The sequence below is a fragment of the Rhipicephalus microplus genome, unplaced genomic scaffold (assembly GCF_043290135.1).
Source record: "Rhipicephalus microplus isolate Deutch F79 unplaced genomic scaffold, USDA_Rmic scaffold_16, whole genome shotgun sequence".
NCBI classification, from domain to species: Eukaryota; Metazoa; Arthropoda; class Arachnida; order Ixodida; family Ixodidae; genus Rhipicephalus; species Rhipicephalus microplus.
The window spans coordinates 12,533,355-12,541,809 of NW_027464589.1; the positions used below are offsets into that span (position 1 = coordinate 12,533,355).

General features: G+C 46.4%; 1 long non-coding RNA gene across 1 annotated transcript in view; it reads right to left on the minus strand.

Annotated features, from left to right (window-relative positions):
- The window catches only part of LOC119166684 (uncharacterized), a 31,908-nt gene that overhangs the window by 15,507 nt on the left and 7,946 nt on the right, over positions 1-8,455 (minus strand). The gene's annotated exons all lie outside the window — the stretch shown is intronic.

Here is an 8,455-nt window from a genome sequence, read left to right on the forward strand (position 1 = left end):
GCCAAAGCTAATTACAGCGTGACAGAAAAAGGGTGTTTCGCTCTGGTGTGGGCGCTTGGAAAGTGCCACCCGTTCGATCTAGTAACTGATCACCATGCGCTTTGCTGGCTCTCCACGCTGAAAGACGCTTCTGGCCGCTTTGCGCGATGGGCACTCCGCATCCAGGAGTACGACATTCGCGTCTTATACCGCTGCGGACGCAAACACTCTGACGCTGATGCTCTGTCCCGCTCACCTTTGTCACCAGATCTGACGTGCGGAAACACGTGCCTCCAGACCTTGTCATTGTTAAATCTTGACTCGACTGCCACCGAACAACCTCATGCCCGTGAATCGCGTCTCTACTCGAATATCTATCCGGCACGCCCAACCTTCCGGTATCTCGATCCCTCCGACGTCAAGCTTTCTATTTCGCCATCCGCGTTCAACTTCTTCATCGATGCAACTATATACGCTCCCGATGGCCGCCGGTGGCTATTGGTCATTCCACGCACTTTACGATCGCAAGTATGCGCCTCTCTTCACGACGATCCCCAATGTAGCCACGCCGGGGTGTTCAAAACATATGAACGCCATCGCCATCGCTATTACTGGCACGGCATGTACAATTTTGTACGCAAATTTGTGCAGTGCTGTCCTGACTGCCAGCGACGCAAATGAACACCGGTACGTGCGACTGGCGAATCGCAGCCACTTCCGTGCCCTGCCAAGCCATTTGATCGTGTTGGCGTCGACCTCTACGGCCCCCTTCCATTGACACCAGATGGCAATGGTGGATTAAAGTGGCGGTCGACCATTTAACACGCTACGCCGAAACAGACGCTTTGCCGGGCGCTACCGCTCAGGATGTCGCCGCTTTCATTTTACGTCGCTTTATCCTTCGACATGGCGCACCTCGAGAGCTCCTCAGTGACAGAGGCCGCGCTTTCCTCTTGTAGGTCATCGAAGCTCTGCTTTCGAAATGCCACGTAATTCATTAGAAAACGACAGAACACTACCCTTAGACTAATGGGCTAACGAAACGGTTTAACCGCACGCTGAGTGATATGCTCTCAATGCTCGTGGCATCTATTCATAGCCACTAGGACCATGTTCTTCCATACTTCACATTCGCATATAATACTGCAATACAAACAACCACTGGGATTTTCACCTTTCTTTCTTCTTTATGGACGCGACCCTTCCCATACAATCGATACTCCACTTCCCTACCGTCTTGATGCTTCCGAATGTCCACCTATCTCCGATGCTGCTCGACAAGCAGAAGAATGCCGCCAGCTCGCCCGTGCGTTCACCCCGGACGAGCAGCAACGCCAGAAAGAAAACCGTTGCACCTCTCTTCCGGATCCTAGCTATGCCCCAGGGTCTCTCGTGTGGCTTGCCATCTCATACCAAACTCCGGGACTCTCATCAAAACTTGTCCCCCGGTACGAGGGGCCTTACACCGCCTTAGAGAAAACCTCTCCGGTTAATTACGTAATTGAGCCAGTTTCCCGATCGGATGACAGGCGCCGGCGTGCACGTGACATCGTCCATGTTTCCCGCCTAAAACCGTATCATGAGCCTCTCCCTGAAATTTCTTAAATCGTCAGGATGGCTTCTTTTTCAGCGGGGACGATTGTGAAGAAGAAGATGTGTTTGCAGCATGCAGCATCGCCAACGCCCGGTTCTCTCTGCTCGTGCTTCGGTTCGTTGCTGCGCCTATCAATGGACGGTTCTTCACGCTGTCTCGTCGCTGTCTCTAACCGCAAATAAACCTCTTCACCTACCTAAGACTTTTCATGGACGCCACATACTTAACAACCTCAAAATTCACATACCAGCAGCCAACCTCACTTCTATCAGTCCCTTCAAACATACACACACAGCTCATCATAAAGCCTCTCCCTAGAAACACCCAGGTTGCGTACCATTCGGCCCGCCGCAAGGTACGTGCAAAAGCTCTCCACACGGTTCCGAGGAGGATGCCGTATGGGTGTATGCAGCTTTCACGGGTGCTGACGCGGCAGCTGCAGTCGTTGATCGCACACTCCAGCCCATCGCAAGTTTCCGCCTAATTCCTGCATTCAATCCAGAATCCTCAGAAGAGGTGGCGATCGCACTTGCTCTCACTTGCACAGATGCCCGGTACGTCCTTTGCGATTTAAAAAAACACAATCCTAAGTTTTACGTGAGGCCGGGTCCTTGAGAGTGCTTTCGGCATACTCAGCTCACTCCCCAAACATGCTGTCGACCATAAGCAGCTGATCTGATGCCTGCTCACTCTGAAAATCCCGACGACGAAGCCGCCAATGACCATGCCCGAGGTCTCATAAACTGGGTGGTGGCGGAAAATGAGTCGGCCTCTTCCAGAGAGCGCCTGCATTTCTTCAGTGACATGACTGAAGCATACCGCGCGAAATGACAGCGTTTTCTGGACAATTTTAATCAGATATTACGGCGTCGCCTCAAGACCCGCACACTTCCCTCCCCATATTTACTTTCCCGCATCTACCCAGGAGAACTCTCTATCCTGAGCTCGATGCACTCACCCCCATGCTTCTCTTACCCACATCCTCCTCGAGTGCCCGGTGGACCCTCCCCCGCGAGACCCGCAGCCACCGACCTCATGGGAGGAATGGGAGGCCCTGCTGCGCTCGACGGACCTGGCCAAGCAGAACACCGCCACTGACCGAGCCGCCTACATAATGGAACTGCATGAACTCATGAACGAATAGCGCAGTGGGGGTCGTGCGAGAACCCTGGGCCATACGTGCCCAAATCCTTTGGTCAATTATTGTTTTTACCACGACCTACACGTCCTATGTTCTCATTTTCTGAAACTTCGGTACCGATGAAATAAATGACATCTATATGGTTTCGCTGGCATTTGTGTTTTCTAAATCAAGTGCTCGCTTCGTCAGACGTTCATCCAAAGTAAATGATGTTGCTATGAATAATTCCAGCACTGCACTTTAGTGTTCTTCATCAAATACCTCTATCCTTTGTTTGACACTTCGTGAATCATCAGCATATATTCCAGATTTTCCACATTCAAGAGCCGTTAGCCTTTCAAGTGTCTGTTTAGGGTCTTCGTCCATATTTTTTGATTGAAAAAATTACACGCTAGATCTCTCTATTTCTTTCATTTTTATTCGTTGCTTGTATAGCTGCCAGTTTTCTCCAATTTTTTTCCTACGCTACATGTTAATATTATTACCTCTCTTATAACATTGTCGCTAAATGACTCGTCACTTACGAGTTTAGAGTTCATTTTACACTGTTCTCAAGAAAAGTCATTCCTTTCTCTCTTTGGCCCAATAATGCCTTTTCCAACACAGTGCTCAGAAAGGAAACAGGAACAACCTAATAACTGCCACATTGTGCTATCGCATCCCCAGTTTGGTAAAGTCGGTCCGATTGGGCATAACTTGTGCCCTAAATGTAGATATACTTCACATCTTATGAGCTATAAAGGCATTCCGATAGATCTAGTAATTCGTATTTGATTGATTGATATGTAGGGTTTGACGTCTCAAAATTACTATATGATTATGAGAGACGCCGTAGTGGAGGGCTCCGGAAATTTCGACCACCTGGGGTTCTTTAACGTGCACCCAAATCTGAGCACACAGGCCTACAACATTTCCGCCTCCAACGGAAATGCAGCCGCCACAGCCGGTATTCGAACCCGCGACTTGCGGGTCAGCAGCCGGGTACCTTAGCCACTAGACCAACGTGGCGGGGTTCGTATTCAGTTATCACCTGTGCCATAACATCACTGCTTTTGTCTTTATTGTCGCAACTGATTCATCTATCACTTTATTTCAGGACACAGTTCAAATCCCCCACATATAAGAGCTTCCTACCAGTACACATATGCTGTCACAAATTAGAAAATTGGTGAATCCCACTTGCAGTGGGAATTGATTATATGCGAAGCAAAAATGAGGAACTCTAGTACGTCACTTTCAAACCAGCACAACGTCACGAGGCGGACGTAAAGTATGCCGTACATGACTTCCATGTTCGTGATAATCATGTTTGGACGTGTCATTTATCTTCGTCGTCTATTTATATCGCGTGATACAATTACTGCAGCTAGCGAACCACCATGAGCAAGCTATCAGCATAGCATGTAGTCATGTTTTACATGGTACACATGCCATGGTTATCATGTTTGCACCAGTAATACGCCTTCGTCGTTCATAACAATCACGTTACACTAAATTCGGCATATGTGCAGCTAGCCAACCACCATGAGCACGCTATGAGCATACCACGTAGCCTTGTTTTACGAGGTACGCATATCAAGATTATCATGTTTGCATCTGTGATATGCCTTCGTCATCCATTGACATCACTGAATAACAAATTTGGTATAAGTGAAGCTAACGAAACGGCCGTGAGCGCGTAATGAACATAGCATGTAGTCATGTTCTCACGTGATACGCATCTCATGAGTGATGCATGATTGATCCTTGTAAGAGAACAAAATGTTTGCAACAGTCATATTCTTGGTCATCCATTCATGCTCCGTAATACCAAATTGGGTATATGTGAAACTAACGAAACGATCACTAGCGAACCATGAACATGGCGTGTAGTCAAGACTCACGACTTACATGACATGATGTCATAACTTCCACGTTAATGTTCGCCATGCCGTTATGTCATACCATACCAGTTTCGCAACCTGTCATGTGAATGAAACTATCCCGAGAGCCGCAAGACCATAAAACATAGTCATTACATTGATGACATACATGTCATGATTTCCATGTTATGATTAGTCACTCAAGCTCATCATACCATCACGTTATTTCATGCCAATTTAGGTATAGATACAATTATCGATACGACCAGAAGAGCTAAAAGTCGTGGGCGGCTAGATAGATAGATGAATGGATGGATGGATGGACGGATAGACAGACGGATACCCTCAAAGTCACGGTCATTTGCTAAGAAATGCTTCGCATAAAAAAAAACTCGCTTTTGGCCTATAGTTGGAGCGTAAAAATATAGAATGTGCCATTCTGTGCAGCAATAATCAAAACCATTCATAATAATCGGCCTGATGAACATGAAAAGACCGTTTGCAATGCTGGAAGTATTTTAACAAAGAGAAAACACACCCCAGACCTTCTTTTTCAGGTTTGAGGTTAACATGCGAAGGTATTTAGTGGCACGTTAGGGACACCCCACGAGTAATAGGTTTTGTGGCAGATTTAACGATGCTGCATATAATGGGGCTAATGGTGCTAATGGGCTATACTCAAGAAATTTCTAAGAGCAGCACAAGAAAGGGTAAGTGTCGGTAAGTGAAGACAAAAGCACGCTATTCGGCGTAACTTCGTCTGTATCACAGTTGACGCCCTATTGAAAAAACACCCACCATAGGAATGGTGGATTTCACCATCCACCATTTTGGTGGATTATGGCGGTGGAAATGTTGGTGGCACATAGTGTACGGTGGCTATGGTGGAGCGTATGGTGGATGGCATGCTCCAGCTGGCAATGCTGGAGCACGTAGCAGCGTCAAAACCCCCGTGACACGCTAGCCACTAGCGCTATTATTATTATTTATTATCGCTGCCACTAGCGATAATAAAAATAATTGTATTAAAAAACGGTCTAGAAAGCACCTAGAAAAAAAACTTGCGACTGCTGGGAATCCAACCTGCCACCTCCGAATTCTGAACTGAGCACACTAACCATTGCGCCCCACCTACAGATGGCGATGTGGGTGTTAAAGTGGTAGTCAAGTAAGGAAGTCACTGTTTAACTTCAGTTCTGTTTGTTGTTCACTCGGGAGGAACGGGATCTGCATCTGCTAAAATTTGCACATTTGATAAACACGAAGAACTGCTGCCTGTAACGATTGCCACTGCGATAATGGCAACAGCGCTATGTTATTTTTACAATTGACAACGGCAAGGGAAAAAAAAAACAACTCAGTGGAGTAAGGAGCAGGTAGACTTTATCGGCGGTTACTGCCAAGTTTATTATCCGCTTCTCGCTTCTTCCAAAGAGCGATATCAGTTCAGGCTTTATGACGCTTCTATGGTCATTTGATAGATACGCCCACACAATTGATTCTGATGTTTTTCGCGCAACACAGAGCACCGTCGTGCCAGCGCACCGCTGTCGCTCTGTCGTCAGGAACAACTACCTAACGGCTTGGCGAAAACGATTGCAGTGCGCCAGAAATATTATTCTATCATATTAGTTCATTAAGCATACAAATTGACGTGTCTATGTTCTCGATTGATTGATTTGTGTGGTTTAACGTCCCAAAACCATCATTTGATTATGAGAGACGCCGTAGTGGAGGCCTCCGGAAATTTTGACAACCTGGTGTTCTTTAACGTGCACCCAAATCTGAGTACACGGGCCTACAACATTTCCGCCTCCATCGGAAATGCAGCCACCACAGCCGGGATTCGATCCCGCGACCTGCTTGTCAGCAGCCGAGTACCTTAGCCACTAGACCACCGTGGCGGGGCCATGTCTATGTTCTCGCATAAGAACCAGTGAAGTGCCGGCGAGTGCGACCGGCGGCTGTCGGTGAGAAGAGGCGTACCTTTGGTGGAAGTGCTGCAAGTGCGTCGCATCGATGTTTGTCGCTTCTTGCGAGGACACCGCCCATGATAAAAAAGGCTTAATTTAGGGTAAATGATGCCACAGCTGTGCTGTATTATCATTTTTACTTGTCAAAATTGTGTATTCTGAAAGCCAGAAGCGCTGAAAACACTTGTACGGGCTCGGTCGGTATGACTAACCTTTGGTGGAAATCATGGTGGTAGAACAGAGGGGTAAAAATCGAATTCTCTGGGGCTCATCTCGATGCCTGTCGAAAGTGAAAGTTTATGCATATTAGCACGCACTTTGTTAACTTAAAGGGACGGCTCAAACAATAGAGTGTGCAAGAATTACCAGAGTTGCGTTTCTAGCGTGGCGACATCGAGCTACCACTAGTGTTCTGCTCTAACATTCACAGGGCGATAGCGAACTGGAGCCCATTTATTGGTCGACTACTGCGCGCCGATGTAAAACATTTACTGTCACGTTCACAGTGACAATTCTAGTTTTCTAAACATCACAACAAAGAAACACATCGCGGATGTCGAACTGACGTAAGTGTGTGCGCAAAATGTGAACATATTCCTGGCCGCATATTTTATGCTCCACAAAAATTGAAGCGTTGTTGACACCACAGGAATAAAAAACAAACGTACTAAAAAAAGCGTAATGAGCAGCGTTGTTTTTTTTACCGTAAACATATATCTCTGCGCATTCAAAAATGAAACACTACAAATAAGTGATTTCGCATACTTTTCTGTGCTTTTCATTATGCCACCCTCATCCGCCAAGCCTTCCACCAAACACGTTTTGCCTCGCCACCATGAGCCGGCATTTTCCACCGTCCCCACTATTGGCTCGCCACCACCACCACCATCTGCCACCATTTTTTTCCACTCTAGCCGCCATCAGCCGACGTTTTCCACCGTCACCCCCACTGGCTCACCACCACCACCACCATCTGCCATCATTTCTCCACTTTAGCCGTCATCAGCCATAATGGCCACTACAGTTTCCACCATATCCACTAATATTTCGATCATATCCACTATTCTTTCCACCATATTCACCAACAATTCCAGCATCTGCCAACTCAGGATTTTCAATAGGGCGGAAGCACCACAATCCTGAAGGAAGTCATTTTCAAGAATCGCGTCATGAGTGCAACGTTATAGTACGAGAAATTTCGTTATGAAACCTTTTTGACCCATTAGAATACTTGCAATGCAAATGCCAAAAGAAACAAGGCACTCTCCGCTGACATCCCGAAATGTCCCATAAACACTCCACGGAAACATAACTTTCCGACCCAGTCGTACTTCAAAAGTCCCTCACATGACACAAACTGCAGCACGGTTATATGCTAATGCACTTGCAGCCTGTTGTGAACGAACAGACCGAAAAGGCATGATAGTTAGAACTGCCTATTCACATAATTTGAAAGCGAATATTATGATGATGATATGTCTCCTTCGTCTTTGAATTCTTGCTCGTCTTCTCATTTATCTTCCTGTTTCTACATATTACCGGGGTCTCTATGGCGCACACTTATAAGCCGCCTTCCAGTGTATAAAGCAACATGGTAAGAAGTCTTCAAAATACAGACTCTTTAGAGTTGGTTTCGCCCTGAAAAAACTTCCTTCACCAACCATATTTTTCAAAAGCCCTTTATATTTCTTTCCTAGAGTAAAACAATGTCACCTTTTTTTAAGTTTCTCATGATTATTTCTCTTGTGGGTTTCAATAATGCACTCCTCATTTCTTTCATATACTGAGAGTTCCATCATTGCAACTATACTTTAGTAACTTCTTCACGAAGTCTCCACACTTGCTGAAGGTTGTGGTCCCATTCTTTATTTACGGCTACTCTAATCTTTCGCTTCCCGCTAATCAG